The sequence below is a fragment of the Aquarana catesbeiana genome, linkage group LG09 (genome assembly GCF_042186555.1).
Source record: "Aquarana catesbeiana isolate 2022-GZ linkage group LG09, ASM4218655v1, whole genome shotgun sequence".
Lineage (NCBI taxonomy): Eukaryota > Metazoa > Chordata > Amphibia > Anura > Ranidae > Aquarana > Aquarana catesbeiana.
In genome coordinates this window covers 45816559-45829514 of record NC_133332.1, presented here as the reverse complement: position 1 = coordinate 45829514, position 12956 = coordinate 45816559, and the positions used below count along the sequence as shown (strand labels likewise).

At 47.0% G+C, this 12956-nt stretch overlaps 1 protein-coding gene across 1 annotated transcript in view; it reads left to right on the top strand.

Moving 5' to 3' along the window:
• The window catches only part of LOC141107576 (carnitine O-acetyltransferase-like), a 76680-nt gene that overhangs the window by 51745 nt on the left and 11979 nt on the right, over window positions 1-12956 (top strand). The window lies entirely within an intron of this gene.

Genomic DNA, 12956 nt, shown 5'->3' with positions numbered 1-12956 from the left:
TGAATGCTAATACAGCTTCTACCCTCCTATGCCAACCTTCAGGGAAATCTCTGTCCCCGGGTAGGAAGGAAAGATCAGCACAGAAAGTTAAGCCATACACTGGGTGAACTTTGCTTCAAGGGTGGCCCTGTAGGCACACTCCCACCCAAGATCTTTCAATAGACAAATCAAAGGAGCTGGGGTGGAAAATTGTCAGCAAATCAGTGACTGCATCCAATTGGATGCAGCTGCTGTTTGGGTATTCAGATAGCCGTTGACTGTCAGAATACAATATCTGGCACTGCAAATTCGTCTACACACTTTATAGTGTGAATGAAGTATTCTTCCCAATATTTTTTAAAGCCAGCCTCCAGGCTGATCGAAAGAAGTCTAGTTTTAGTGTATGGTGGTAGTTTAGTGGTCAGGTGACCGCATATACACCGCAAAAAAAAAAAAAAGGTATTTATTGCAATAAAACAGAAATCTGAGAGTGCAAATGGAATCTTATAGGTACTATTTCGACTGTTTCCATCCACTTTGAAATTTCATTGCAGAATGCATTACTATAACAGAACTAACCCTGGCTGTGGTGGGAAAGCGGTTTTCATAATTTGGCTCCAGATACGTGAGTGTTCTACTCCAGTGCTGACTGGGCCTTCTGTTCATGTACAATGGAGTCCTCTTGGCACCTGCTCCATACCCAACATGTTATGGTACCTGGGATTTGCCAAGTATGAACACGGAATTGCACATGTACAACATGCAGTGTACTAACACAAAGAATGCTAGAAGAAAGGTTAAGAACTTTTTTGGTAACAGGGACCTAGAGGTCCTTCCCATGTCTGATTCAGGGTTCAGCATTTGGACAGTGTGGCTGTAAAGAGCGATCTGTAATCTAGCCTGTGCTAGTGCTCAGTTGTTCGGGTTCATCCTTAGATAGCAAGTTGGGTTGTTCTAAAAGAGGAACTGCGGTCTGCTCACATAATTTGTAACAAAAACATCTTTGCCATTCTGAAGCTTCCCTCCAACCACTTTGCATATTATATATATACTGTGATTCTGTACTTGCCAAATATGCTGCAGAAATCTCCCTCCATTGAGTCTGCCTGTAGACATTTTAACTGTGGGCAGCTGAAGCTGCAGCCTGTTCACTTCCTGGATTTACACAGAAGCACACCCCCAGCTCTCATTGACCCTCTTATGACTCATCCCCCTTACCTTCCTGGCAAACTCTCTCTCTCCAGAGAGAGCGCTGTGCATGATGTCATAACCCTAGGCTAATGACCAGACAAAAAACATGAAGTGGACTGTATAAGGTATTTACTGGCAGAAAAAAAAATGTTTTACTGTCCAAAGTTAAAACAACAAGGGCAAAAGATTTAATAGATGGAAAGATGAAAAAAATTACTGAGGTCCGCTTTAACAGCAGCTTCCGTACTGCCCTGGTGCTGACCACCCTAAACTATTGCACTACTTGCTTACAGCTGTCTTGTTGAAAAAGTTCCCCTGGCGGATAAGGACCCCCCTGTACTGCGCATGCTCAGCGCTTGCACAGTACGAAGTTTGCCGAAAATAGCCGAACATACACAGCTGAGAGTCAGCTGTACACCGCGCCTGCGCAATGAACACCACGCGCCTGCACAATGAACACCACATTCAACACCACATTCTAACAGACGCTCCCGATGTTACCAGACAATTCCGCACGCTCCCGATGCTCATGCTACTCTGCCAGGTGCGTGTTTAAACACGTTAAGGGCGGGTTTTGCAATCTTCAGGGGCAATTTCAATACTTCTCACAATAATTGCCACAGTATATTGTTGTTATGCTTATGTAATACACCCGCCCCTTGCAGAGTAACACGAGCATCAGGAGTGTGCGGCAGCGTCGGGCACAATGTCCTGCTCATTGCGCAGGCGCCGTGTACAGCTCACTCACAGCTGTTCTGCTTTGGAGATTTTCCCTCCCTTCCTGGAGGAAGCATAAAGCGAGGATGACGTTTTGGTTTCTTTTTTGTAGAGCTCCAACTCTGGTGGAGTCTCCTAGTGGAAGTCGCACTCTGGTGGAGTCTCCTTGTGGAAGTCGCACTCTGGTGGAGTCTCCTTGTGGAAGTCGCACTCTGGTGGAGTCTCCTTGTGGAAGTCGCACTCTGGTGGAGTCTCCTTGTGGAAGTCGCACTCTGGTGGAGTCTCCTTGTGGAAGTCGCACTCTGGTGGAGTCTCCTTGTGGAAGTCGCACTCTGGTGGAGTCTCCTTGTGGAAGTCGCACTCTGGTGGAGTCTCCTTGTGGAAGTCGCACTCTGGTGGAGTCTCCTTGTGGAAGTCGCACTCTGGTGGAGTCTCCTTGTGGAAGTCGCACTCTGGTGGAGTCTCCTTGTGGAAGTCGCACTCTGGTGGAGTCTCCTTGTGGAAGTCGCACTCTGGTGGAGTCTCCTTGTGGAAGTCGCACTCTGGTGGAGTCTCCGTGTCTGGGTCGTACTCTGGTGGAGTGGCCGTGTCTGGGTCGCACTCTGGTGGAGTGGCCGTGTCTGGGTCGCACTCTGGTGGAGTGGCCGTGTCTGGGTCGCACTCTGGTGGAGTGGCCGTGTCTGGGTCGCACTCTGGTGGAGTGGCCGTGTCTAGGTCGCACTCTGGTGGAGTGGCCATGTGGAAGTCACACTCTAGTGGAGTCTCTAAGTCATCCTTACTACTTTACTTCTTTTAGGACGCCCAACGAGTTTGCGAAGTTTTCGTGAAATGTTATATTTAACATCACTTATTGGTGCAATCTGAAAGCGAGCGCAACATTTTCATGGAGTCTCAGTGTCATTGTCACTTTCTTGAGGAAGTGTAAAGCGAACACGCCGTTTTGGTTTCTCGTTGTGGAAGTCGCACTCTGGTGGAGTGGCCGTGTCTAGGTCGCACTCTGGTGGAGTGGCCGTGTCTAGGTCGCACTCTGGTGGAGTGGCCGTGTCTAGGTCGCACTCTGGTGGAGTGGCCGTGTCTAGGTCGCACTCTGGTGGAGTGACCATGAGGAAGTCACACTCTAGTGGAGTCTCTAAGTCATACTTACTTCTTTTAGGACGCACGAGTTTTCGTGAAATGTTATATTTAACATCACTTATTGGTGGAATCTGAAAGCGAACGCAACGTTTTGCTCAGTGTCATTCTCTGGGGGAGTGGCCATGTCAAGGTCGCACTCTGGTGGTGTGGCCATGTCAAGGTCGCACTCTGGTGGTGTGGCCATGTCAAGGTCGCACTCTGGTGGTGTGGCCATGTCAAGGTCGCACTCTGGTGGTGTGGCCATGTCAAGGTCGCACTCTGGTGGTGTGGCCATGTCAAGGTCGATGGATCAATCAACTTGGGTACAATCAGCCTGCCCGTACATGGTTAGAATCTCAGCTGGTCCCTGCTGAACCAGCCGAGATTCTTACTGTCTTTTACTGGCTTTAGGAGCACAGACACTTTTATTTACAGCACTAAGGGATAGTGCATATTAAAATGCTCACGGATAATGAATTAGTTTTGTCTGTCTGTATGGCCTTGTTTACAAGGGTGATGAGGCCCATATAGCATGAACGGGCCATTTTGCAGCATCTGTAATTTCCAGGTGCTGCATGCAGGCAGTCTATTGAAAATGATTAGAACGCACAGCTGCACGGACGCAGCTACCTCTCCTAATATGATGTGCACTGTCTGCATTCAGGGCCATTCACCCCCACACCCAGGGATACTGTTAGAAATCATGGGGCCCCGTACAGCTTATATGACTGGGCCCCCTCCACCTAAGAGCCAGGGCCTGAGCCTGCCCCCCCAGCTCACATTTACCAGCAGAGAAAAAAGAAGTGATGTGCTCTGTGAATAAATTAGGGTGCGACAACATTTTGCTAACAGTGTAAGGGGTTTAACACCTGTACAGCACACAGGGATCAAATATGTGTATATAACGTTGTCGTGTTTAAACAGGTGGTGAGGAGGCAAAATAACACCTCCTTACCACCTGTCAAATGCCCTTTGAAGAGCGATCTGAATGTGGGTTGCTGTTCAGAGGGCACCACGTGTTTAAATGAGCCCTAAGGCGGTTCAGACAATCCATTAATTTTTGTCAATTTATCAGGGAACAGGGGGGACTATTTCATGTTTTCTTTGGGGCACTGCTAAGTAATCTCCTGGTTTTCAGCAAGTACAAAATACTTCCGCAGACCCCCCTTTTCTCAGCTGGGGAAGGAATCAGACTATTAATTTTTTTTTTTTTTTTTGGGCTCAGGCGGCAAAATCCTTTTAAAGTATTAATTTTGATTAAATTTTAATTTTAAATTATTAAGTTAAATATAATTGAATAATTTAAATTAATATGATTAAATCTATTAAATTATTTTTATCATATACGTCATGTTTCTGGCAGCTGGTTGGCGCCACCATCTTGTTGGTTGGCACCGAGGTCATCAGCCCAGACTATAATAAGGAGCATGCAAAGTTTGTTCAAAAAAAGTCATGAGCAGGTAACAGGTGGGGGTGAGCGGAGAGGACTGAGACTTGGCTCAAATATAGAAGGAATATTTATATCTGGTTTTCCTATCATTGTTCTATAGACATTCATACTGTCCCTTTAATTGTTCCATATTAGTGTATGTTTGTTTTTCTATTTGTATGTTGCACGCTTCTGGCGGCTGGTTGGCACTGCCATCTTGTTGGTTGGCACTGAGGTCATCAGCCCAGCCTGTAATAAGGGGAAGGCAGAGCTTGTTGAAAAAAAAAAAGTTGGTTGGCAGCTGCAGAGAGAGAGATCCAAATGAAAATGGATCTGTGAGAGATCAGACTGCAGGGTTGTGTTTTGTAAGATTTCCTATTTGCGCCCCCCCCCCCCCCCCGCCAGTCATGTATGGCCATCCCTATACATATGTACCTGATAATTATCCATTAATATCGCGATTGGAAGCCAGAAGTTTGGTACGTGATCAAAGTTTTTCTACTGGTAAATTATATGATAAAACATGGCAGAAAATAAAAACTTACTGGGGTGGATGGTTATACTGTACCGTGTTTCCCTGAAAATAAGACCTACCCCGAAAATAAGACCTAGCGTTATTTTCAAGGAAGGCTGCAATATAAGCCCTACCCCGAAAATAAGTTAAAATGCTTGTAAAATCCTATAATCCACTCTATTACAGTAGTATATAATGTACAATGTGTGTGTTTCTGTACTATAATTGCGGGAAAGAGCGCTCCGGCCGGTCAGAGCGGCGCTATTACAGAAACACACACATTGTACATTATATACTACTGTAATAGAGTGGATTATAGGATTTTACGAGCATTTTAACTTGGTTCACACTGGGGATTCCTTTCAGGCAAGGAAAGAGAGGGGGAGAGAAGACAGCACATTACATGGTAAGACCTACCCTAAAAATAAGCCCTACTGTGTCTTTTGTTGCCAAAATTAATATAAGACCCGGGCTTATTTTCGGGGAAACACGGTATGTTATTTACTCCGGTATGAAATAACTCCAGTTATATAGAACTAAAGGAACTTGATGGGTTTGACCTTTGGAAGACTAAAGGGTTGTGGAGTATATCTCGAAGATAAAACCCCACAATTGTATGGATCCTGGGAGTGTTGTGAAAAAGGTACCTGTACCCTAATAAATGAGGGGAGGTGCTTCCAAAATATACATGCCAAAAACCACCAAAGGAAAAACGCACCTACAAAGGCAATCGATTTCAATACAAAATTGTATTTATTGGAGATCCATGTAAAAAGCAACCATGGCAAAAATGGGAAACCCATTACCCACATATACCCCTCCCCCCTGGCCCTCCACACCACTCTGATCTCCCCAGATCCTGGCCCCCAAAATCGGTGTCACCCCTCTGTCTCCCACTCCAGTGAATGTCCTCCCCCTTCTGATGGTAACCAGGCTGGTTGTATCAGTTATCTGTGTGAAGTGATCTGTAGACTGGATGACTAAATGTCTGTAATGAATGTAAGTCTGCCTGCTTATTCGCCTGGTTCCACCATCTGGAAGTGAACCCGTGTCCAACCCACTCAAACCAATGTCAATGTGAACCACCGACAAATGGGAGTTGTAAATGGACTACAAGGGGCTGCAGCGGCATATACCAATGGCGGTATTGGCAGGACTATAGACTTGGTGATTGGGGAGTATAGACTATAGACTTTTTCGTGGAGTCTCGGTGTCAACGTCGTTTTCTGGAAGAAGCATAGAGCAATCACGCTGTTTTGATGGATTGTCCTGTTGAAGGTATTTCAATCGCACTCTGGTGGAGTCTCCTTGTGGAAGTCGCACTCTGGTGGAGTCTCCTTGTCTAGGTCGCGCTCTGGTGGAGTGGCCGTGTCTAGGTCGCACTCTGGTGGAGTCTCCTTGTGGAAGTCGCACTCTGGTGGAGTCTCCTTGTGGAAGTCGCACTCTGGTGGAGTCTCCTTGTGGAAGTCGCACTCTGGTGGAGTCTCCTTGTGGAAGTCGCACTCTGGTGGAGTCTCCTTGTGGAAGTCGCACTCTGGTGGAGTCTCCTTGTGGAAGTCGCACTCTGGTGGAGTCTCCTTGTGGAAGTCGCACTCTGGTGGAGTCTCCTTGTGGAAGTCGCACTCTGGTGGAGTCTCCTTGTGGAAGTCGCACTCTGGTGGAGTCTCCTTGTGGAAGTCGCACTCTGGTGGAGTCTCCTTGTCTAGGTCGCGCTCTGGTGGAGTGGCCGTGTCTAGGTCGCACTCTAGTGGAGTCTCTAAGTCATCCTTACTTCTTCTACTTCTTTTAGGACGCCCAACGAGTTTGCGAAGTTTTCGTGAAATGTTATATTTAACATCACTTATTGGTGGAATCTGAAAGCGAACGCAAAGTTTTCGTGGAGTCTCAGTGTCATTGTCACTTTCTTGAGGAAGCGTAAAGCGAACACGCCGTTTTGGTTTCTCGTTGTGGAAGTCGCACTCTGGGGGAGTGGCCATGTCTAGGTCTCACTCTGGTGGAGTGGCCATGTGGAAGTCACACTCTAGTGGAGTCTCTAAGTCATCCTTACTTCTTTTAGGACGCACGAGTTTGCAAAGTTTTCGTGAAATATTATCTTTAACATCACTTATTGGTGGAATTTGAAAGCGAAGTTTTCATGGAGTCTCAGTGTCATTGTCACTTTCTTGAGGAAGCATAAAGCGAACACGCCGTTTTGGTTTCTCGTTGTGGAAGTCGCACTCTGGTGGAGTCTCCTTGTGGAAGTCGCACTCTGGTGGAGTGGCCGTGTCTAGGTCGCACTCTGGTGGAGTGGCCGTGTCTAGGTCGCACTCTGGTGGAGTGGCCGTGTCTAGGTCGCACTCTGGTGGAGTGGCCGTGTCTAGGTCGCACTCTGGTGGAGTGGCCGTGTCTAGGTCGCACTCTGGTGGAGTGGCCGTGTCTAGGTCGCACTCTGGTGGAGTGGCCGTGTCTAGGTCGCACTCTGGTGGAGTGGCCGTGTCTAGGTCGCACTCTGGTGGAGTGGCTGTGTCTAGGTCGCACTCTAGTGGAGTCTCTAAGTCATCCTTACTTCTTCTACTTCTTTTAGGACGCACAACGAGTTTGCGAAGCTTTCGTGAAATGTTATATTTAACATCACCTATTGGTGGAATCTGAAAGTGAACACGCCGTTTTGGTTTCTCGTTGATGAAGTCGCACTCTGGTGGAGTGGCCATGTGGAAGTCGCACTCTAGTGGAGTCTCTAAGTCATCCTTACTACTTCTACTTCTTTTAGGAAGCACAACGAGTTTGCGAAGTTTTCGTGAAATGTTATATTTAACATCACCTATTGGTGGAATCTGAAAGTGAACACACCGTTTTGGTTTCTCGTTGATGAAGTCGCACTCTGGTGGAGTGGCCATGTGGAAGTCGCACTCTAGTGGAGTCTCTAAGTCATCCTTACTACTTCTACTTCTTTTAGGAAGCACAACGAGTTTGCGAAGTTTTCGTGAAATGTTATATTTAACATCACCTATTGGTGGAATCTGAAGGTGAACACGCCGTTTTGGTTTCTCATTGTGGAAGTCGCACTCTGGTGGAGTGGCCATGTATAGGTCGCACTCTGGTGGAGTGGCCATGTGGAAGTCGCACTCTAGTGGAGTCTCTAAGTCATCCTTACTTCTTCTACTTCTTTTAGGACGCACGAGTTTGCGAAGTTCTCGTGAAATGTTATATTTAACATCATTTATTGGTGGAATCTGAAAGTGAACGCGACGTTTTGGTGGAGGCTCAGTGTCGTTGTCACTTTCTTGAGGAAGCATAAAGTGAACACGAAATTTTGGTTTCTCGTTGTGGAGGTCGCACTCTGGTGGAGTGGCCATGTCAAGGTCGCACTCTGGTGGAGTGGCCATGTCAAGGTCGCACTCTGGTGGAGTGGCCATGTCAAGGTCGCACTCTGGTGGAGTGGCCATGTCAAGGTCGCACTCTGGTGGAGTGGCCATGTCAAGGTCCCACTCTGGTGGAGTGGCCATGTCAAGGTCGCACTCTGGTGGCGCGGCCATGTCTAGGTCGCACTCTGGTGGCGCGGCCATGTCTAGGTCGCACTCTGGTGGCGCGGCCATGTCTAGGTCGCACTCTGGTGGCGCGGCCATGTCTAGGTCGCACTCTGGTGGCGCGGCCATGTCTAGGTCGCACTCTGGTGGCGCGGCCATGTCTAGGTCGCACTCTGGTGGCGCGGCCATGTCTAGGTCGCACTCTGGTGGCGCGGCCATGTCTAGGTCCCACTCTGGTGGAGTGGCCATGTCAAGGTCCCACTCTGGTGGAGTGGCCATATCAAGGTCCCACTCTGGTGGAGTGGCCATGTCAAGGTCGCACTCTGGTGGCGCGGCCATGTCTAGGTCGCACTCTGGTGGCACGGCCATGTCTAGGTCGCACTCTGGTGGCGCGGCCATGTCTAGGTCGCACTCTGGTGGCGCGGCCATGTCTAGGTCGCACTCTGGTGGCGCGGCCATGTCTAGGTCGCACTCTGGTGGCGCGGCCATGTCTAGGTCGCACTCTGGTGGCGCGGCCATGTCTAGGTCGCACTCTGGTGGCGCGGCCATGTCTAGGTCGCACTCTGGTGGCGCGGCCATGTCTAGGTCGCACTCTGGTGGCGCGGCCATGTCTAGGTCGCACTCTGGTGGCGCGGCCATGTCTAGGTCGCACTCTGGTGGCGCGGCCATGTCTAGGTCGCACTCTGGTGGCGCGGCCATGTCTAGGTCGCACTCTGGTGGAGCGGCCATGTCTAGGTCGCACTCTGGTGGAGCGGCCATGTCTAGGTCGCACTCTGGTGGCGCGGCCATGTCTAGGTCGCACTCTGGTGGAGCGGCCATGTCTAGGTCGCACTCTAGTGGCGCGGCCATGTCTAGGTCGCACTCTGGTGGAGCGGCCATGTCTAGGTCGCACATTGGCGGCGTCTCAATGTGATGGTCGACAGGCCAGCCATATGAGCCTTGTCTGCAGTAAATACTGTATACATCTGCAATAAAAAAAAGAGAGGAATTAGATTTAGCACCTTCACTTACATTTCATATATTTTTCTTTGTACAACATTCAATCATAGAGAAAAAAGTTCAAAACTCTTGTGCCAGGGTCAATGAATAAACTCAACATGACAGGGACACAAGAATGGCTATTGTTGGCCTTCGTATAAAAATACTGGTTGCCTGCCACTCACCCTGACCCACTTGTTGTCAAAAATCGCATGAAAAGTCAGACAGGCTGGTTGCACCCAAGTTGATGGATCAATCAACTTGGGTACAATCAGCCTGCCCGTACATGGTTAGAATCTCAGCTGGTCCATGCTGAACCAACCGAGATTCTTACTGTCTTTAGGAGCACAGACACTTTTATTTACAGCACTAAGGGATAGTGCATATTAAAATGCTCACGGATAATGAATTAGTTTTGTCTGTCTGTATGGCCTTGTTTACAAGGGTGATGAGGCCCATATAGCATGAACGGGCCATTTTGCTGCATCTGTAACTTCCAGGTGCTGCATGCAGGCAGTCTATTGAAAATGATTAGAACGCACAGCTGCACGGACGCAGCCACCTCTCCTAATATGATGTGCACTGTCTGCATTCAGGGCCATTCACCCCCACACCCAGGGATACTGTTAGAAATCATGGGGCCCCGTACAGCTTATATGACTGGGCCCCCTCCACCTAAGAGCCAGGGCCTGAGCCTGCCCCCCAGCTCACATTTACCAGCAGAGAAAAAGGAAGTGGTGTGCTCTGTGAATAAATTAGGGTGCAACAACATTTTGCTAACAGTGTAAGGGGTTTAACACCTGTACAGCACACAGGGATCAAATATGTGTATATAACGTTGTCGTGTTTAAACAGGTGGTGAGGAGGCAAAATAACACCTCCTTACCACCTGTCAAATGCCCTCTGAAGAGCGATCTGAATGTGGGTTGCTGTTCAGAGGGCACCACGTGTTTAAATGAGCCCTAAGGCGGTTCAGACAATCCATTAATTTTTGTCAATTTATCAGGGAACAGGGGGGACTATTTTATGTTTTCTTTGGGGCGCTGCTAAGTAATCTCCTGGTTTTCAGCAAGTACAAAATACTTCCGCAGACCCCCCTTTTCTCAGCTGGGGAAGGAATCAGACTATTAATTTTTTTTTTTTTTTTTTGGGCTCAGGCGGCAAAATCCTTTTAAAGTATTAATTTTGATTAAATTTTAATTTTAAATTATTAAGTTAAATATAATTGAATAATTTAAATTAATATGATTAAATCTATTAAATTATTTTTATCATATACGTCATGTTTCTGGCAGCTGGTTGGCGCCACCATCTTGTTGGTTGGCACCGAGGTCATCAGCCCAGACTATAATAAGGAGCATGCAAAGTTTGTTCAAAAAAAGTCATGAGCAGGTAACAGGTGGGGGTGAGCGGAGAGGACTGAGACTTGGCTCCACTATAGAAGGAATATTTATATCTGGTTTTCCTATCATTGTTCTATAGACATTCATACTGTCCCTTTAATTGTTCAATATTAGTGTATGTTTGTTTTTCTATTTGTATGTTGCACGCTTCTGACGGCTGGTTGGCACTGCCATCTTGTTGGTTGGCACTGAGGTCATCAGCCCAGCCTGTAATAAGGGGAAGGCAGAGCTTGTTGAAAAAAAAAAAGTTGGTTGACAGCTGCAGAGAGAGAGATCCAAATGAAAATGGATCTGTGAGAGATCAGACTGCAGGGTTGTGTTTTGTAAGATTTCCTATTTGCGCCTCCCCCCCTGCCAGTCATGTATGGCCATCCCTATACATATGTACCTGATAATTATCCATTAATATCGCGATTGGAAGCCAGAAGTTTGGTACGTGATCAAAGTTTTTCTACTGGTAAATTATTTGATAAAACATGGCAGAAAATAAAAACTTACTGGGGTGGATGGTTATACTGTACCATGTTTCCCTGAAAATAAGACCTACCCCGAAAATAAGACCTAGCGTTATTTTCAAGGAAGGCTGCAATATAAGCCCTACCCCGAAAATAAGTTAAAATGCTTGTAAAATCCTATAATCCACTCTATTACAGTAGTATATAATGTACATCGTGTGTGTTTCTGTAATATAATTGCGGGTCACAGAAGTGCAGAGCGGCGCTATTACAGAAACACACACATTGTACATTATATACTACTGTAATAGAGTGGATTATAGGATTTTACGAGCATTTTAACTTGGTTCACACTGGGGATTCCTTTCAGGCAAGGAGAGAGAGGGGGAGAGAAGACAGCACATTACATGGTAAGACCTACCCTAAAAATAAGCCCTACTGTGTCTTTTGTTGCCAAAATTAATATAAGACCCGGGCTTATTTTCGGGGAAACACGGTATGTTATTTACTCCGGTATGAAATAACTCCAGTTATATAGAACTAAAGGAACTTGATGGGTTTGACCTTTTGGAAGACTAAAGGGTTGTGGAGTATATCTCGAAGATAAAACCCCACAATTGTATGGATCCTGGGAGTGTTGTGAAAAAGGTGCCTATACCCTAATAAATGAGGGGAGGTGCTTCCAAAATATACATGCCAAAAACCACCAAAGGAAAAACGCACCTACAAAGGCAATCGATTTCAATACAAAATTGTATTTATTGGAGATCCATGTAAAAAGCAACCATGGCAAAAATGGGAAACCCAATACCCACATATACCCCTCCCCCCTGGCCCCCCATACCACTCTGATCTCCCCAGATCCTGGCCCCCAAAATCGGTGCCACCCCTCTGTCTCCCACTCCAGTGAATGTCCTCCCCCTTCTGATGGTAACCAGGCCGGTTGTATCAGTTATCTGTGTGAAGTGATCTGTAGACTGGATGACTAAATGTCTGTAATGAATGTAAGTCTGCCTGCTTATTCGCCTGGTTCCACCATCTGGAAGTGAACCCATGTCCAACCCACTCAAACCAATGTCAATGTGAACCACCGACAAATGGGAGTTGTAAATGGACTACAAGGGGCTGCAGCGGCATATACCAATGGCGGTATTGACAGGACTATAGACTTGGTGATTGGGGTGATGAGCGTGTATCGCAATAAACAATAGTATTAAATTGTCATCCAAAGTGTACATACATGGGTTGGTGTCCTCCTCATAGTATGGAGATCTGTCATACCATGATGATTGGTAAGCAGCCCATAAATATATATTTCTCATACACTCTTCCATTGACTCCCTTTTGGTCCAACCTGCTGAACACTGATGTCAGATAAAACTCGGCAGCTGATTGGCCTTCATAGGGAGATGGTGCTAATGAGAGATCTGTAACCAAACATCTGCATGTGTATGGACTTCCCAGTAGTGTGCACACGTGGAGTGTTGGAAATGAAAACAAAAGTTTGACATGGATGACTACAGCTTTGCAATCAAAATGATCAGCATACCATGCTTGCCCGTGATTCCAAAAAAAAAAACAAAAAAAAACTTGTATCTCTCAATGTGCTCCCTCCTGTTTGGACCAGCCTGTTATGCAGTATCTGCTTGTGCTGTGTGAGCCCCGGACAGC